The sequence below is a fragment of the Episyrphus balteatus genome, chromosome X (assembly GCF_945859705.1).
Source record: "Episyrphus balteatus chromosome X, idEpiBalt1.1, whole genome shotgun sequence".
Lineage (NCBI taxonomy): Eukaryota > Metazoa > Arthropoda > Insecta > Diptera > Syrphidae > Episyrphus > Episyrphus balteatus.
In genome coordinates, this window is record NC_079138.1 from 7,685,705 (window position 1) to 7,705,787 (window position 20,083).

The 20,083-nt window shown below is 31.1% G+C and overlaps 1 protein-coding gene across 7 annotated transcripts in view; it reads right to left on the minus strand.

The window, feature by feature from the left end:
• LOC129920731 (eukaryotic translation initiation factor 4 gamma 3) overlaps positions 1-20,083 on the minus strand; it is a 49,662-nt gene that overhangs the window by 26,573 nt on the left and 3,006 nt on the right. For 2 of the 7 annotated variants that reach the window (XM_056002298.1, XM_056002297.1), the window contains exons 2-3: positions 16,944-17,027; positions 16,578-16,870 (exon numbers count right to left, since the gene is read on the minus strand). The gene's annotated coding sequence lies outside the window, so the exon portion shown is untranslated. Of the gene's footprint in view, positions 1-1,183; positions 1,303-16,577; positions 16,871-16,943; positions 17,028-20,083 lie in introns of those variants that run through there. The other 5 variants (XM_056002294.1, XM_056002292.1, XM_056002299.1 and 2 more) reach the window with 4 other exon arrangements.

Here is a 20,083-nt window from a genome sequence, read left to right on the forward strand (position 1 = left end):
TTTTTTTTTTTTTTGGTAATTGTTCATTTTGTTATTGCATGTCTTTTTGCTTAAATTTTATTATTTTTGTTTTGCAATTTGTTTAATACTCTACATAAATATAATTTCCGCTGAGATTTCGCAAGCATTTCGTTGTCTCGTGGAGGCTTTTATAGAAGGTTTGTGTGTGTGCAACGAAAAGGGTAGTTGAATGCAATTCCGTCAAATAACTGCACAAATTTCACAAACACATCCAACACAAAAAAAAAAAAACAAACGTGTAATGTGCTTTTCTAGCTTAAGATATTTTTTACACGTTTTTTTATCTTTTTTTTCTTTTCTTTCTTATCCCACTTGATTTTTCGAGAGATGATTGTTTCGTTTTGTCTCTATACTCATCTCGCTCTAGCTTGTTAATTTTTATATAAAAAAAAAACTGTTTCATATTAATTCGAAAAATATCTTCTACACACACATATTTAAATATACATATATACAAAACACTGCATAGCACATGGAAGAGAAACGAGACGAAAGAAAAAAAAATGTAATTAGGATTTCACTTCAGGGTGGGAAGAATTTTGTATGTTTTCTATGTTAAATGATTGATTCTTTCCATTTAGATTTTTGTAAACCTTATCATTAAAAAAAAAAAAACATCTAGAGAATAAATTCACTTTCAACAAAAAAAAAAAATTAAACATAATTGTCAGTCAATTATAATTTGTCGATAATATGCATATTATGTTAATTTAATTTTACTTTCACGACCACCACACAACTTTATGTACCACCTAATATACAAAAAGAAAAATAGCCGTGAGAAACTCTAAAAACCCACTGTTAGATACAAAATGTCTTTTATAGATTATCTCTATTTTAGTAATAAAAATTACTATAAATTTCACGACATAAAATTAAATATTGATTAAACTGGTGAACTGAACATAAAAACATCTTTTTGGTTTTCAGTAATTAGATAGACAGGTACTACACACTTGGAAGGAAGGAAAGGAAACCCGTGTATCCACCAGTCGTTAGTTAGGTTTTCTTGTTATCACGGACACCTTTCTTTTTTTTCAATTTTAATAAAAAAGAATATGTTTGATTGGTAAATAACAAGATGTATTGGGAAAAACATTTAATAAAAAAAATTGGTTTCTATGTTTTCATGGAAAAGATTTATAAAAAAAAAAATACAAACGAGAAGAACACATGATGATGATGAAGACAGAAACGGTAACGAAGACGGTCGACGACCAATGCAAGACTTCATCATTACCATGCAATTTCGTGTGCGTATATTGGTTTCTCTTTCTGGCGTCTTCATGGCAGTAAGATGGAATATTTTATTCAGTAAATTTCTTTTTCTTGCTGAAATTTATCTGTCTCATTCTCATTATATGCAGTGGCACTGTTTTTATCCCTATTTTGATTTTTTTTTATTCTCATTAAAAGACATTATATAGTTTATTCTTTCTAACGTATTTAGAGGCATAAGTGCAATGGAACTGTTTTGTAAAGCATCAAGGTCGAGAACGAAAGAGATAACAGTGAATGTGGGTTTGTAAAATTAGGGATTTTACATAGATTTACATGACAGGCATTGACTTTTTTTTGTCAAGAAATTCGCGAAACTCATGTCTAATTCCTTTCAACAAAAAAAATTGAATCTGAGTGCGTTTAGCGTGTCGTAAACAGTGGGTAAAATTCCCTTTTGTGGGAATATTGACATCAAAAGGGAGAAAGGGAAACCCGCCTGGTTTTGTGGGAATTTCTTCTTAGACCGAAAAAATTATTTTTTCAGAATGTTTTAATAAGTTTTGAAAAAAAATTTTAAGACCTTTTTTCGAAATTGACTTTTTGATGAAAATTTCATCTTTAGGCGTAGACACAACTTCCAAGTTGAAAAAAACAAAAAAATTATTTTGGGTGTCGAAGTTACAGGGGTTGACAAATTTTATAAGTTTGAAGAACAGAATAAATCCAGGATTACAGGCTATTGATTATGTCTTAACTAAGACGTTCACTAGTTTTGATTTCAGAAAACGTTGAATGGGTTATTTATAAGAGAAGATAATACCGCGGAAAAGGTGGAAATTGAAGATAGGGGTGCAAAAGCCCCCTTTTTGGTTTTTTTAATATATCTCGTAAACAAACCATAATTTTAATAAATTGATTTTAAAACTTGTTGTAGAGAATTAAATTCAATATCGGAAAAATGTTTTTAAAAAATTAAAAACAAAAATTCTGTACCAAAACAGGCCAAAAAAAACATGAAAAAAGTCAAGAAAAGCGATTTTTTGAGTTTTTTTTGCTTTTTTAATTGTATTTTTTTGTCAGGGTGAGATAGTCATATGCATTGCTCTAAATAAAAACAGAAGATTAAATTTCCTTCAAATTTTTTTCATTCAAAATTAAATAAAGAATGACCATTCGAACCTTTGCTTATTTCCCCATTTTTTTTTTACCCAAGTAAAAAAGAGACCACTACAAAAATTTTTGTTTTACTATGTATAACACTTTTTTGTTTTGATTACTCAAACTCTATCAATAGTTAATCGATTAGTATCATTAAAACTTTTGTTTTTTGGCTATTGGGTGAAATTTCAAACCGTAAGTTGTAAGAACGGAATAAGTCCAACGTTTTTAAACCGTCATACCTGTCTACCAGAAACGATAGAAATAAAATTTTTGTCTCATTCTACTCAAATCTACATAATCTTTTTTTTATCTGAAGGTCAAACATCTGAAAACAGTAAAATACAGAAGCTATTCAGTTTTTTGCGTTTTCCCAAAAATTTTGCAAAATGGACTTATTCCTTTAAATTAAATGAAAAAAAGGCCTCCTATCAAAAAAAGTTTATTTCATGAACTGGAATTTTGGAAACCTAATATTGCCTTAAGCCTGAAGCGCAGCTGAAGCGAACCGAAAACTTTTCAAGTCTCGAAAGTCAACTGCGAACTTGAAAAAATACCATTCGGTCTTATATGTCAAAATAATAATGATACAAAAAAAAAAAATCAAGAAAAAAACATCAAAAAATAAGTTTTACAGCAAAAACAAAAAAAAAATTAATTTCGTTCAAGATTTCGATGTGCTATTTTTGTATGGTAAATTTCGTTTCGCTTCAGCTGCGTACTAGGCTTTAAAGGTAACAGAAAGAATAAATTGTAAAAACTTCACTTCCAAGGCAATATTTTGAATTACGATCACTTTCTACATTCTTTAATAAGACTTATTAACAAAAGCATTTATTTTGAAGAGCTTTCTACTATCATTTTTAATTTAAAAGACTATACAAATTTTAAAAAAATAAAAGGTTTGCATTGCCTTTGCCCCCATTTCAAAGCAGAGGCTGAAAAAATATCTGTTTATTAATGTCGTTTTCTTTCACTCCAATGAGAGTACCCTTTTAGTACTTATTTTTGCACTTTTGAAGGTTTTGTGTTCTTTGACGCCACAAAAGTGTAAAAAAAAAATTACTCCGGAGTAATTTTAGTTGAAAAGTGAAAAATGCGAAAAGTTTTTTTTTCAAACTCTTTTGTTATTAACAAAAACAACCATTATGAATATATTTTCTATTGTATTATATTCCAAAATGAAATTGAAAACCGAATAAAAAAAGTGTGTTCATCAATAACAAAAAAAATCCTGTGCCATATAGCAAAAAAATTCCATTTTTTTTCTGCGTTGATGGGATATTTTTATTTTACAATTATCAAACTAAGGGTTTGTGTCAATTAGGCTGAAAACCCCGATCAGAAACGTAATGAAAAGATTTTTCGCACTAAGAAGCGCACTTAGTTTGACTTTTGGTATATTTAATATACCAAAAGTCAAACTAAGTGCGCTTCTACACGAAGACGCAAAGTGCGAGACGCACATAAGAGGAAGAGAGAAATAAAGTTCGAAAAAAAGGGAAGGAAGATTTTCTACCGTGAGACTCCGGTAAAAAATTTTGTCACTCTTTTTGACGTTTCTCTTTGATCTTGTTCTTTTTTTTGCTGTTCTGTTTTATTTTATTTCATCGGTCGCGCAGTCTTCTTCGTCGGTTGTGTATCATTTGCATGTATAGCAACGTTTTTAATTTATTCAAAATTTTTCGTTGCACATAGACCCCTCCAGTGGTCTATTTTGTTTGTTTTTTGTACATTTTGGTGTTTTTTTTTTAGAATTAAAATACATAGTCTGCTTCTACACGAAGACGTAGGCGCATAAGATGCACATAAGAGCAATGGAGAAATCGATCTTTCTCTCTCCCTTGTTCTTTATGTGCATCTTGTGCGTCTACGTCTTCCTATAGAAGTCATCATACGAAAACAAGAACAACATATAACCAAAGAAAATAGCTGTCAAATTTGCGTCTTCAAAAAAATACTACGTGTAGAAGCGCGTGACGCACTGAAACGAAAATCAAAAGGAAATTTAAAGATAATTTCTGCGCCTTGCGTCTTCGTGTAGAAGCAGACTTATCAGCGAACGCTTATTATGCTTCATATGTTATTAATATTAAATTTTTTTTTTCAATTCATAAAATTTTTCCTTAGGCCTGTTATCACTATTTTTTTCATGGAAATTATCCATTTTTGCCTTGTCACACAAACAATTACAAAAAAAAAAAATTACTCTCATTATGTTCTTTCACTCCAGAAAAAGGAGTACAAATTTAGAGTACTCCTTAATAGAGTGAAAGAAAACGACATAAGTGAGTTATTACCACTACAAATTATTTATCAACGATATACACAATAATATAATTAATGTTTAAACTACTAATTTAAATCACACAAGTAGGTACAATACGTAAATGTGGTAATAAAAATGCTTTTCATGAATTACCTATGAAAGTATTTTTGCTTTTTTTTCTCTGTGGGAATTTAAAAGGCAAAAATGAAATAGTTTGAGGGGAAAAAAGGGAATTCGGGAGCTGATTAATGGGAATTCTTTAAAAAATGCCCCCCAGCACTGGTCGTAAACAATGTTTCGAGCATGCTTGACAGAACGAAAAATCGATTTTAATTCGATTTTTTTAAAAGGAATTCGACATCAAATTAATCGGTTGACTTGATCGGTAGGGATGTCAGATGTCCCGCCACGCGCGGGGCTGTCCCGCAAAAAGTTTACCGCCAAAAGATTCGAAAATTTTGTGGAACTTTTTTAACAAAATTTCAGCTCCTTATTTTCAGAAAAATATGCGATTTAGTTTTGCATGTTCTGAAAGAAGTTCTGAGAATTCAGTTTATTCAAGAAATCCTAGGGATTGCGGTTGTTAGTACAAAAACCGATTTTCGTTTTTCCGGATTTTTTTCCGTTCGGTTAAACCGGCCGGTTTTGCTTAAAAAAACGGTTTTTGGAAAACCGTTTTTCGTTTTTTTAGCATGATTTGACTGTCAAAAAATAAAAAAAATTTAATCTAAGAACTTTTCGAAAAAAATCCCTAAGCTAGGTAATGGGGTACCTAGTGGCGTATCCAGAAATGGATCATTTTTCAAAATTTTTTTAGAGGGTACCTAAATGTACGAAAAATGTTTCTATTATTTTTTATTCATCTTTGATCGAGAGGGAAGCGCTGTGCTGCGTTACTGAAAGTGGTATAATAGCATTTTACTGCTTCGTACTACTGTCTTCTCCTTTCACATTCAGAGTACCTAGTGTTTTTTCAAAGTTCTTGTGTTCCAAACATTTAACACAAACAGCAAGGAGTTGAGTCATCCTTAAAAAAAAACACTTTATTTCGTTCGAACTTTGTCATGTGCTGAATCCAAAACTGTTTACAGATTTATTCCTATTACGTCTATAGTTTTTGAGCTATACTCATCACTATTTTCGATATATACACCCATGTGCCGCAATTCCACCTAAAGTGAATTCAATTTAGTTTTCAATTTCACGAGAAATGAAATATCAATATATTCTTTATTTCGATCGATTTCAAAAAGTTCGAAATTGCTTCGAACTGTCAAAACTGAAGGATCTTCCATTTTTATTTTGTTTAGTAAAATTACTGATGCTTTTTCAATTGTAGATTGATTGAAAAAGGCCCCAAATTACAGAAACATAGTGAATTGAATTCGATCAGAAAATCTAAAAGAGTGAAAAAATGCAAAACACATAATTTCACTTTCGGCAAGTGAATACGCAAAAAGTGCTCTGAGTCTGTTCAGAGCGCGATCGATGGACTCAGAATAAAATAACTGAGCAGATCCTGAGTTGAATGCTGAACACAAGCATTTAACAAGTGAAATTGAAAAAAAAAAATCTCAAACAAATAAAATAATGGCAAAAGAGTGCAGGAGTCGGTCTAGTTTTTATATTTTAATTTAAGTTTTAAATTTTATTTCTTGTTTCTGTGAAAGAAAATGTCAAGTAAATAGACAAATGTTCATGTGTGTTTTAAAAATAATTCTGAGCGCTCAGAACATTCTTTATTCAGAAGCTGTTCAGTTTTAAGTTATTTGATTTCTTGTTTCTGTGAAAGAAAATGACAAGTAAATAGACAAATGTTCATGTGTGTTTTAAAAAAATTCCGAGCGCACAGAACAAGCTTTGTTCAGAGAAGCTGTTCAGTTTTAAGTTTTAAATAGACAAATGTTCACGTGTGTTTTAAAAATAATTCTGAACGCTCAGAACAAGCTTTGTTCAGAGCGTGCTCACAATGTCCAGGCTCTGTTCACAGCTTTTTTATGAGTTAAAAAAAGAAAAACGCCTAATCTGAGTCCATCGATCGCGCTCTGAACAAACTTTGATGCTCTGAATGTTCAGAGGTAAAAAGAAATACAATTTTTTGTTTGACAGTTCAGGCTCTGTTCTTAACTAAAAAATAAAAACGCCTTAAAAACTCCTGGCGTTAAGAGAGAAATAGGGCGCATTCACGAATGTAGTGTAGAATGTAGAATTTCAACTAGCTTTTGGAATGCGAATTTCCACTACAAAGCTAGTTGACAGATGAAATAAAAAACAATGTGTTTTGAGTGTTTTAAATAGCTTTTTTCCTTGTAATTCCTCAATTTCATAATTTATATTTACATACTGCACAATTAATTTTATTTATATGCTTTTTTCATCAATTCCACCAAAAAATTAAAATCAAAATATAATTGTTTCCATCAAACAGCTGACTGAGAAATGTCAACTAACTTTGAGGTCGAAATTTTTACACTACGTCGGAGGGGAAATTTTAACAAATATTTTAGTTGTTTTCAGCCAGTCGACTACGTAGTCACTAGGTTTGTGAATGCGCCCATAGACTTTCAATAGGTGCGTCCCACCAAGTGAGATCTCTGAGGGCTCAGAGATTTTTTAAGTAAGACGAAAAAATCTCAGCTCACTTTTTTTCTGAGATTTCAGAGACGAAAATTTTTTGGATTTAATTTTTCAGTTTTCTTTCTCTTTCTTTAATTTTTTTTGTTATTGTTTTGATGTTTGTTTTTTGGTGGTGTGCAGTTATAAAAATGCTAAAAACATGAAAATTTAAACAAAATGTTATTATTTTGAGCTTACTTCACGAAGCGTTTTTTTTTTCAAAACTCAACAAACGACAAAAATGCAAAAATGTATGAATAACTTAGATATTGGCATGACAAGGACCAGGCGCAGACGATTTTTTATTGATAATCATTTTTATCAAAAACACAAAACCAAGTTCCATGGATCATATCTGGGTTTTATGGGTTTTCTCATAGTTTCTATAGCCGAAATTGAACGAAGTTAAAATGGGACCACACTGCAGGCATCAACTTTCCAAAAAAGAATATCAAAATTTGTTCACTCAGTCCAAGTTATGACGTAACAAACATAAACAAAAAAAAAATACAGACGAATTGAATACCTCCTCCTTTTTGGAAGTCGGTAAAAATAAAATTTAAGATCGTTAATAAATAATCGTTGTTTTTTTTTTTTCAAAACTCAACAAACCCAAACAAAATTTATGGAGGTTTTACAAAACTTAAGAAAATACTACGAGGTTTTGCAAAACTAAACAAAATTGAAAGTTTTTGCCAAATTCAACAAAGTTTGTCTGTTGTTGCAAAAACTTATCTTTCCCTAAATATCGAATATTATTATTGTATTATTATCACGTGGAGAGCATGGACAACAATGCTCCGGCCCGGAAAGTTTTCGACTGCAACCCAGAGGGACGGCGCAGTAGAGGAAGACCTCGTCTGAGGTGGCGCAACCAAGTGGAAGGGGACCTCAATCAACTTGGCGTGCGCAACTGGAAGCACCGAGCTAAGGATAGAGCTGGCTGGCGAAGCTTGTTGGTTGAGGCCCAAATCCACAGCGGATTGTAGCCGCCTTACGTCGCTGGTCACCCTAAGTAAGTAAGTAAGTAAGTAGAAAACAAAATTTCACTCATTGAACTTGAAAGTTGTGTAAAACATCTTAAAGGAAAAACTCCCAGTAGAGATAGAATTCTCTATCCTATGTTAAAAAATCTCCCATCCTCAGCAACCTCAAGATTATTACTACTATATAATAACATTTTTGACACTGGAATTATTCCTCAAAATTGGAAACAAGCAACAATAATCCCTCTGTCTAAACCGAATAAAAACATAAGTAAAGTCGATGGTTACCGACCCATCTCACTTACACTTGTATGTCAAAAATTCCTCAGAAAATTATTGCAAAACGTTTACTTTGGTTTATTAACTCAAAGAAGCTGATAAGACCCAATCAAGTTGGTTTTCAACCAAACAAGGTTCAATGCATATGTGTTTGTGTAACACTACTAAATGAAAAAAATGCCGCACTGTTTTTTTCAAACACCCATTCCTGTACTTCTTATTCTTAGATGCACTTTTCCAAATTTCAATAAATGCTTTCGGTTTTCAAAAAAAATTATTGGAAAAGCTGTTGTACAGAGGGATTTCTCCCCTTAAGTTATTTATTGGTACATGAATTTGGCGTAAAAGGTTATAACATTAGGTATTAAAAAGTGTACGTTTGGTTTGGTTTCATTTTGAAAAAAAACGCGGTGTTTTCGTGTTTAAAATAAAAAAAATAGTTGCAAATCTTAAAATAACATTTGAGACTACAGATTAGCTATGCAGGAAAGAACAACTCTTCGTTTCTACTTTTTAAAAAGTCGTTTTTTTATTCAAATGGGAAACAATAAACCTTCTCCTGAAAAACTTTTTAAAAAAATTTGTTAGTTTTGCACAAACACTCAATTGCTCAATAATAGGGCCATATAATGTTAAAAAGCCATATCCATTCTTGAACCAAAGTTGAAACACAGGTAGTCCGCCGAATTCAGCAAGTTAAATTCCCGAATCAAAGCTGAATCACGTTTGTATAACTGGCTCTTATGATTAAAAATAAACTTTGATTAACATGCAAAGAATTCAAGAAATTTTGTAAAACCGATTTTCATTTTGAAATTGACGACATTTTTTAAATTTAGGCAGATCCAAACTTTAAAAAATCGCAGATTACTAATATTTTTAATTTAACCTAAAATTTGATTAAAAAAATTGCATGTTTTTAAGAAGTTTTAGTTTAAATAAAAAATATTGGTAATAAATTTTTGATACAAGATTTTCAATTGTACTATGTAACTCTTAATTAATGTCCATATGTATACATCGGTAAATAATATACACATTAGGGTTCTTTTTTTAAGGCGACCATCGATTTTTGTCGCTCCCATTGCAAAATTCGGTTAGAAATGCCCAAAAAACAATTCCCTAAAAGTTTGAGCCCTTAAAATTAAGATTTAGAACTCGCCATTTAAGTTTTAAGATTTCCCAAACAAAATACACATACGTTTTAGGAATTTTTTTTTTTAATTTATAACTATAAAAAAATATGTTCTAATTTTTATTATTTATGAATTACTTTTATGTTAATTTTGTGTGTTTTTAAATATTTTTTTTTTAATATTTCTACTTTTTTATGGTTCCGCAAAATATTATAAAAAAAAAATGTAATTTGATAACTGATTACAGTTATCAGTAATCAATTACTGATTACAAAATATAATCAGTAATCCGGATTACATTTTAATTAATTTTTAATAAATACATATGTTTTACTGTTTTTATGAATAGTCTGATTGATAGTTAAGAAAACAAGATACTTTTCTTAAAATTTACTTCATAGTTATAAAGATATCACCATTTCATAAAGATAAACAATTTCGGATCTTTTTGTAACTTTTCCGAGTAACTTTTCAATATCATGAAAAACAAGCCGAATTCAAAAATTGTTCAAGCAAATTTTTATATAAAATTTTGTTTCCTATCGATATGGATTATTTTAAAAATATTGAAATAATATTTTATAAGAAATTTATGAAAATTATAGATATTGAGCGTATACAGGAGAAAAGAAAATGCTTATACGAGAAAATTTATTACTGCTAAAATTATGAAATATGGACTTTTAAAAATTCTACTGTTTTTTGTTTCTTTGAACAATTACTCTTTTAAACATATTTTGTGTAGTCAACGTCGTTGTTCTAGACTGTTCAGAAAAGAAACGAACAGCTTTTTGCTGTTCATTGAGGTTTTTCTGCTCTGAACTGTTCAAGTTTTTTGTTCATTGACGCTGTCTGGAATGGTTTAGAACAGGATTTTTTGTTCTTTCTTAAGAGTCGGAACAGGTTCGAATAGATTCGTGAGAACTTTCGAATGTATTTGTTGTTGTATTCTGATTTGACATATCTGACGAAACTGTTCTGATCTAACTATTACCTTGTTGAACAAAACTATTTTATCAATTGGTAATTAGTAGTTATTTAATTTACTCTTAAACAACGATTTTTCAAAAATGTTGTGACTCACTTATAAGGTTACCTAGAAAAGTCATTCTAGTGTTTCGGTTCTTCTGTAAAAATTCGTAATTTATTGATCAAGATATGGCCCTAATACTAAGCATTCTTGGAAAAAATAATGAAAGGTCTGAAGTGCGTTCTTTTTTAGGCCAACAGTATGAAGCATTGTATTTATACTTTTCTAATGCTCCCACGTAATAGAATTTTCTGTTTTGCGTAGATGGGATCGTTGCTTAATTTAAAATTTTAAACTTTTTTAGAAAATTAAATTAAAGGGCAATTCCATTATCGCGGGTGCAACATTTATACTAATTTGAAGCTTATTTACAAACAAATACGAAGTTATTTTAATTAAACTATAACTTGAAAGGTACGTATAAACCTGTTTGTTTTTGATTTAGCTATAAAATTTAAATTAAATAAGTAAATCGTCACTAGGAAGGCTTCAAAGTGCGATCGCGGGTGCAAGAAAATCGGCCGTACCTATTTATCTCTTCTTCGTTGGATTAAAAATTACCTTTCGAACCGTTCAATTCAAGTCGTTTTGGATGGATTCAAGTCTGAAACCCACAATATAAACGCTGGTGTGCCCCAGGGCTCCGTTTTGTCTCCGACTCTCTTTCTCATTTTAATTAATGATTTGCTCTCTGAAACTTCTAATCCATTAAATTGTTTCGCAGATGATAGTACCCTCAGCTTTTCATATTCGTTTGAAGATTCACACCCATGTCCTTCGGATGTGGAACTCCAACGGCAAAATTTGATAAGCTCATTAAATTCTGATCTCGAGTGCATTGTCCAATGGGGAATAAGAAACCGAGTAGAATTTAATGCTTCTAAAACACAATGCTGCTTACTATCATTAAAACGAAACCTTCCCCCTTTGCCACTATCCATGAGTGGTACTTGCATCGAGGAAACTGATCAGCTTTCGATTCTAGGTATGTCCATTACAAACCACCTTTTGTGGAATGAGCACATATTCGATGTAGCCAAAAACTCTGCGAAATGCTTAGGTTTCCTCCGAAGATGTAAGAAATATTTCACCCCTTCTGATCTGGCTATAATTTATAAAGCATATATTCGTCCAAAACTCGAGTATAATTCCCATATCTGGGCAGGTGCTCCTAAGACCCACTTGAGTTATTTGGATAGAATTCAAAATAGAGCTTTTAAAATGATAGGTGATAGGTCCATTACTGGTACAATCCCACCTCTTGAGCACCGCCGGAATGTATCATGCCTGTCCTTATTTTATAGGTACTTTTTTAAAAAATGTTCTAATGAAATAGCTAGCTGCATTCCTCCCCTTAAACAATTCAACCGTGATACTCGTACTTCAAGGAATGCCCATCAGTTTACACTTGAAACCAATTTCGGACGTACCGTCAAATACAGAGATTCTTTCTTTAGTCGCACTACGAGAATGTGGAATGCATTACCCGGCTCAGTTTTCCCTCCCATTTTAATGTCCAGAACTTTAAAACTAATATGCATCGGTTTCTCCTTATAAACCCCTCCCTCTTTTCCTAACGCTCGCACTGTGTTGATACATATTAAGGGTACCCAAAACCTCTTTAGTGCGCGCAGATTATAAAAAAAAAAAAAAAAAGATCTAAGTACAAAAACATAAAAGGCTGTTAATTTTCAAACACTTTTGATCTTTTACTTACATATATCGAATGACGTTAAATCAATAATCTTAAAACATATAAAAAAAAAATAAGAAAAAGAAAACGATGAAAAAAATACAAAGAGGAATTTAAATTCGAAGCCATCGTGGGTGAAACACGTGTACAAGGCAACCGAAAGTAAGTAACGGTGAGGAATACACCAACAAAATATTATTTTCTTGTATACAAATAAATACCTTACATGTCGTCGCTCTAGTATTGGAGTGCCGTATACGCCAAATTGCATTTTTTGAACTAGGTATGCAGTCGTATGTTTTCGAAGTTGCTCTTTTCAAATCTGCTATCCATTTTTTTCTATCTTTTTTCGTTGCCGAGATATTCACTATTGTTTTGACAAAAACAAGAAATTTTGGCATTTAAGTCAAATTTTTCATGCAATGCAAGAAAATTTTGAGAATTGTTTTGACGTAGGTACGTTATGTTTTTCTTTGACGTACGTGTATATGAATAAAAGAAACTTCTGATTTTCATGGCGTATACGGCAAACTCATTTTGGACAAAAATTTAAATATTTTGAAAACAAAACGAATTGCAGATGTCCAATAGCATGTATATAAAAGACACATTTTAATTATATATCATACTAAAATATCAAAAAATCCCAGCGGTTAGTTCTTTCGCAATTATCTTCCGAACATTTAAATGCGATTTCCCAAAAATGTAAAAATGGCGTATACGGCACTTCAATACTAGGGCGACGATGTGTCACCACATTTCTATCAAGTTAGTTTAACCTCAAGCTGTCGGTAATGTTAATTTTGAGCCTGTATTGTCAGCCATGATATTAGCTGTTCGTACCGACTCTTTTGTATTAAAGCCTTCCCAAGCGCAAAAAAAACAAATGTTTCTGTTAAATTTGGACTCATGTTTGCGTGTTTTTATTAAATACAGTTATTTTACTTGTTATTATATAAAAAAAAATAACAAATATTGAAATTAAGAAATAATGCCGAAGATCGTCTCAAGCGGAATGGCCCTAAAATACAGCTACACCAATAGATGTCGCTAAAAACTTTCCCTCAATCGATAATACTATAATAGAACAGTATTAAGATAGCCCAATATTATAAAATCTCTTAAAACATCTTCCTATAAAAAATTATTTAGAATTCAATGAAAAATAAAAATTTTGACCATGCCAAGATTCCAAGGGAAAAAAAAGCAAATGTATCTAAACTAGTAAAGATATACGACGTACATTGAATATGATTCTGTTGTGTTGTTATAAGAAGACTTTTGACAAAAAAATCTATTAAGATGTTAATGCATACAATACGATATTTTGACCTCTTAATTTTGAAATAAAAATCATTTTAGTACTTAAAAAAAACCGTAATAGTTTATGTAGTGTGTAAAACTGTTTACATACATATGTATATGTTCGGGTGCTTTTTTTTAAGGCGACCATCGATTTTCATCCTTCCCATTTCGGTTGGAAATGCCCAACAAAAATTCCCTAAAAATTTGAGCCCTTAAAATTAAGATTTAGTACTCGCCATTTAAGTTTTAAGATTTCCCAAACAAAATACACGTAAGTTTTAGAGATTTTATTTTTAAATTTATACAGCTCAGCTGAATTTTATGCTATCTTAATGAATCAAAAAGAATATTATTCAGAAGTGATCGGTCTATAAAAGTGTCATAGCTGACTTTACTTTTATTTCCACCAGTGAGACAGGGCAGGTTATGAAAGCCATTTTTTTCACGATTTTTTGAAATAATATGTATAGAGAATACATTTCTTTTTTCGTGCATAACTTTTTTGAACAGCAAATTAAACTTAACACTGCTCATTTCATTCATTTGCGGGTGGCAATGATAGAGTGGATGTAGTAAATGACTACCTGGAGGTGTGGGTACGAGCCCTTGGGAAGCATTCTTTTATTTATTCCCCACCTTGAACGCCACCGTGGGATTATATGTCATAATAATCAGCTTTTTCTCAATTCACTATACCAGCAAAAATTCTTTCCTATCTTTCTATTTCTTTTAACTAGTCCCGTGCAGTATGCATTTAAAAGACCTTAGGTTTTATATTATACATAATATTATTCACAATTTATACACTAGAAGTTAACATTTCAATCAATTAACTGTTGATAACCTAGCTATCCGTTCAAAGTGGAATATCTTATATGTCTATCATATAATCTATTTATATTTAAAAAAAAATCTCATATAAATTGCCATGCGAACGGATAGTTATGTGAAAGTTTTTTTTAGCTTTGATTGCATTTAATGTATTTAATTTATATAAATATATAATAATATTATGGGTACTCTTTATGCTTGCAAAAATATACAGTTGTGTTCAAAATAATAGTAGTGGCTGCATCAAAAAAACATTTTTTATAATTACGGTGCTTCTACGGTTAAAAATTTAGTTTCTTTGATGTCAAAGTTTGTAACGGTCAATTACTGATAAATGTATCATAGTTTCAAAATGAAAAAGAAGGTTCCAAATAATTTTTCATTGACTTTTGGTTGTTCTTTCTAATTTGACCTGTTCAAAATAATAGTAGTTAAAGTTATTTTTGAAGAATTTAAAAGCGGTTTATAATATAGAATATTTATTTTTGGTTTAAAAGTAAGTACTCATATAATATGAACAATTTTTCAACAAAAAACGATTTGTTTCGGTTTTAATCTATTTAAAGTTCGAAGAGCAAAACACTGCAGTTCGGATAACGGAAACTTTTACGAAAGCTGCTTGAAGAAGGGAAAACCTACTTGGAAATTCAAGGTTATATAAGGATGCTCCCCTACAATGGTAGCCAATGCAATAAACTCAACGAAAAACCCGAAACGTGCGGTAGAAAAAGAAAAAAGACCGTCGTAGATGATAGGCGTATTGTCCAGATGAGCAAAGTTGAGCCTTCTGCATCGTCGTTTCAAATCCAGAAGGCTTTAAGCCTGGATTGCAGTGCAGTGAACATTCGGAGGCGACTGTTAGAGACTAATTTGTACGCTTGAAGTTCACATAAAGTACCGCTGTTAACAAAGAAATATGTTAAAATACTAAAATTTTCGACCCTCCATGTTTAACTTTTTCCGTCGTATACTTTGGAACATATTCCGTATTGGGTGGACGTCGGACGTATTCTGGAGATCCAGTACCACCAAAGAGGACAAATTTGCTCGCATCAGTAAACAATATGTTACGCTATTACTTCGCTGGCCAGTTTATGTAATCTTTTACAAACTGGATACGCTTTTTAACATGTTTCACAGAACTTTTCGTGGACTTCAAGCGTACAAATTAGTCTCTAACAGTCGCCTCCGAATGTTCACTGCACTGCAATCCAGGCTTAAAGCCTTCTGGACTCGAAACGACGATGCTGAAGGCTCAGCTTTGCTCATCTGGACAGTACGCCTGTCATCTACGACGGTCTTTTTTCTTTTTCTACCGCGCGTTTGGGGTTTTTCGTTGAATTTATTGCATTGGCTACCATTGCTGGGGAGCATCCTCATAAAACCTTGAATTTCCAAGTAGGTTTTCCCTTCTTCAAGCAGCTTTCGTAAAAGTTTCCGCTATCCGAACTGCAGTGTTTTGCACTTCGAACTTTAAATAGATTAAAACCGAAACAAATCGTTTTTTGTTGAAAAATTGTTCCTATTATATGAGTACTTACCTTAAACCAAAAATAAATATTCTATGTTATAAACCGCTTTTAAATTCTTCAAAAATAACTTTAACTACTATTATTTTGAGCAGGTCAAATTAGAAAGAACAACCAAAAGTCAATGAAAAATTATTTGGAACCTTCTTTTTCATTTTAAAACTATGATACATTTATTAGTAATTGACCGTTACAAACTTTGACATCAAAGAAACTAAATTTTTAACCGTAGAAGCACCGTAATTATAAAAAATGTTATTTTGATGCAGGCACTACTATTATTTTGAACACAGCTGTATATAATTTAAAAAAATCAGTTTCTCTTAAAGTGTTCAATTAGATAATATTTTCAGTAACTCAGCAACTCATATGAATGTGACAAACTGGACCGATATTTGAAAGAAAACAATTTATTGTTTTCAATTGAATGGAATTTAAAAGAAACTGATTCATGATCAATGAGAATAATTGTATTTTTGTTTTAAATTTTTAAAAATACTTACCGGCTATATAGTAAATTGGCGTTAAGAATACTCCTCTATCAGCTGCTATGTATCCGATTAGGTTTTCTTGCGCAGCAATTTGTTGTTGTTGCTGCTTCTGATACAGATTGTTGAATTCGGACAACTTTTCAGTCTAAAAAAACAGCTAAACAATGATGTTTTGTTTGTTTTTTTATTAGTGTTGTAGGAGTTTTTTTTTGTACAGTGCTCAGACTTTATAAGTTTGACTGAAAGAGTTTTTTTTTATTGAAGTCAATACCACACTAGATCTGTATTGCTTTACTTATTAAATTCTGTTTGGAAGAATCAAATAAAAAATATCAAATTAGTATTATTTCCAAGTTTATTCTAAATGTTTGAATGTACCTTTTATAAGTACTGCGTTTTGTATGTTTGATTAGTACTGAATTATTGTTTTAACTTTTTTTTCGTTGGTTTTTCTATTTAAATCTGAAAAAAAAGAAAAGGGTATAGTAGAATTAAACCTTGTTATGAAAAATGTTTGTTGTAAAAAAGGATAAATCTTATAAAACTACATCACATTGCTCTTATTTATCGATCTCTTTTTACATGATTTTCTTTTTCGATACCCATAGATTTTATTCAAACAATAGAAACAAAAATGCTAGCACCCTTTATAAAAAAAAATTGTGAAATTGATTTAAAATTATTACACCGCAAGATCTTATAGAAGCACTTAAGTCTACTAGTTATCCTCCAATATTAAACCTTATAAAACGAATGTCAAACTCAAAGAAATTGTAAAAAAAAAAATGCAGAATATTGGTCAACAACAAAGACGGGCTAAAGCAAAAATGTTTTATTGTACAATATGATATAGTGTTAATGACAAAATTAGTGGAGAAATATGATCGCGTATATTAAGTGATTCAAAGTGGTAGAGTGAAATGCTTGAAATCCGAGTTTAAATTCAGTAAATTTATTTATCTTCCAGTGGAGATTTGTGCCTCCTTCAGTTGCATTTATTCCATACATCCAGGAACAATTTTTATTTATTTTTTTATGTTTTTGTTTATTTAAAATGTTGTATGGGTCTAAATTTATTTATTTATTCAAATTTGGGATTCACAGTTTTTTGTTAGAATCACATTCCACTTAAAAAAATTCTCCATCAGCTCGTCTGCACATTTTGATTTGTATATTCCAGCAAATGTAAGCAAAAGTTTTACTGTTTTGTTTATGATATATTAAAAAACAATGAATTGAATAAATAAGATTATTTAACAAAAAGATATTGTCGTTTTTTTTTCATATACATATGTCGTCTGTTTTCGACCTATAAGGTATTTTTATTATATAAAAATTAAAAAAAAAAAAATAAAAATGCATTTTGCAGACCAGTATAATTACATATATTAAAAATATTGAAAACCATTAGTCCGGTCAATTCCATTATGTTCTTTGAACAACAACAACAACAACAACATCTTGAAGGTGCTACCACCAAGTGTTTATGGCTAGAGTTACAGTACTGTTTCACGGATGCCAATCCGATCATCAAACTCCTTTATTCCATTTGTATGTGGTGCTTAGTCTAGTAATTTTGCATTTAATCTGAAAAACTTTTTCCGTGACACTTAAATATTGAACCTAGACTAAGCGAGTTTAGAGGCTGGTACACTTCGCACTGCGCCACCTCACCCAATTGAAGGCTTTTTAGCTTATCAATACCTATGTAATGTGAATAGACTTGGCATTTTTACTAGCTGCTTCAAGTATGATTATTGTTATTCGGCTCTTTCAGGTTTTTCTCCATACTCTTAGGCATATCAATAATTTGTTGCATACACGAGAGGTCAATTTAGACTTTCGAGGATGATATATGTATATATGTATAAGTATATTCACGGTAGTATTTAACGAATTGTAATTAATAAATCTTCACTATCCCATGTTTTGTTTTACTCAAGTGAAAAAGAAACCACCTTTGTCTAACACTTTTTTGTCTTGATTACTCAAACTCTACCAATAGTTAATGTATTGTTATCATTAAAACGTTTGTTTTAAAGAAATTATATGTTTAATTCATTCAAAATTTGGCTTTTAAATAAAATTTCGAACGGTAAGTTTTAAGAATGGAATAAGTCCAACGTTTTTAAACCGTTATACCTGTCTACCAGAAAATGATAGAAATATATATTTTCTGTCTCATTCGACTCAAATCCACATTAGTTCGGTCAATGAGGAGTCAAATGGACGGGATCTGAAAAAAGTTGTGAAGTCAGTTGAATATTAGAAATATAATTTATCTTTCTTTCTCTAGTACATCATTTTTCTCTAGGAGTTATACTTTCAGAATAAGAGAACCGCAAAATATGTCACTTTGAGTAATTTCCCACATAGCTCTAAGGGTTGTTTTAAATATTTGAAATATAAAAAAACGCACAATTTGCGGTACTGTAACTCTGAAATTATAACTCTTAGAGAAAAATGATGTACTAGAGAAAGAAAGATACACTGTGTTACAAAATAAAAATCATGTCAATTACTTTGAAAACGACCTAGCAGAGGTGGTAGGTATTACTGAGTACATCATATTTCGGTACTTGAAATTTTTCGTAGACCCGCAAAATTTCAAGTTATCGTCAAAAAACCGTTTTTCAATGTTTTCAGATTTCAACGATTTTTTACTCAGCCATTTTTCGGTCAGTTTCAGATTTTTTTAAGTTCTTAACAGAGGAGTACTTGTTCTTTTTGAAAATATTTTTTTATTATGCTCAAACACTAAATTGGGTGTAGATTTTATGAGCTGAATCTCAAAGTACAACATTTTTTCTCCGTTTTAAGCTTCATTCAGTTTTATTGTTCTATGTCAATGGCGGACGCCCCACAAAACCAAACAATACGTAAACTCAAATTTGTACTGAGGATAAACTACTCTTCAATACTGCATTTACACTTAGCTGACGTCACAACTTTTGCCGGATTTTTTCACATTGACTGAACTACATAATCTTTCTTTTATCTGAAGGTCAAACATCTGAAAACAGTAATACTATGTTTCCACCTACCCTAAATCCGAGATTTAGTTAAGTAGATTTAGGATAAATCTCGAGATTTATTCTAACTCGGATTGAAAGTAGGTCATCATTTTGGATTTAGAGTATGTGAACCCAAATCCGTGATTTAGAGAAGTAGATAAAGAATAAATCTCGGATTTAGGGTAAAACGTAGTATAAAATATAGAAGCTAATCAGTTTTTTACGTTTTCCCAACAATTTTGCAAAATGGACTTATTCCGTTCTTAAAACCTACGTTTCAATTCTTAAAACCTACGTTTCAATGTGGACTTTTTTGAGATTTTGAGATATAACTATTCAAGGTGTTGAAGTTGAATTGTAACCTGCAAGCCTATTCTAAATAAATACTCCCGGGGAAATGTTTTCGGCAGAAGGGATCCCAACTGACATTTCAATTTCGTAAGGGAAAAGCAAAACAGAAACGAATTTTTGCGATTGAAAAATCCCACCCGAAATTATTTCCCC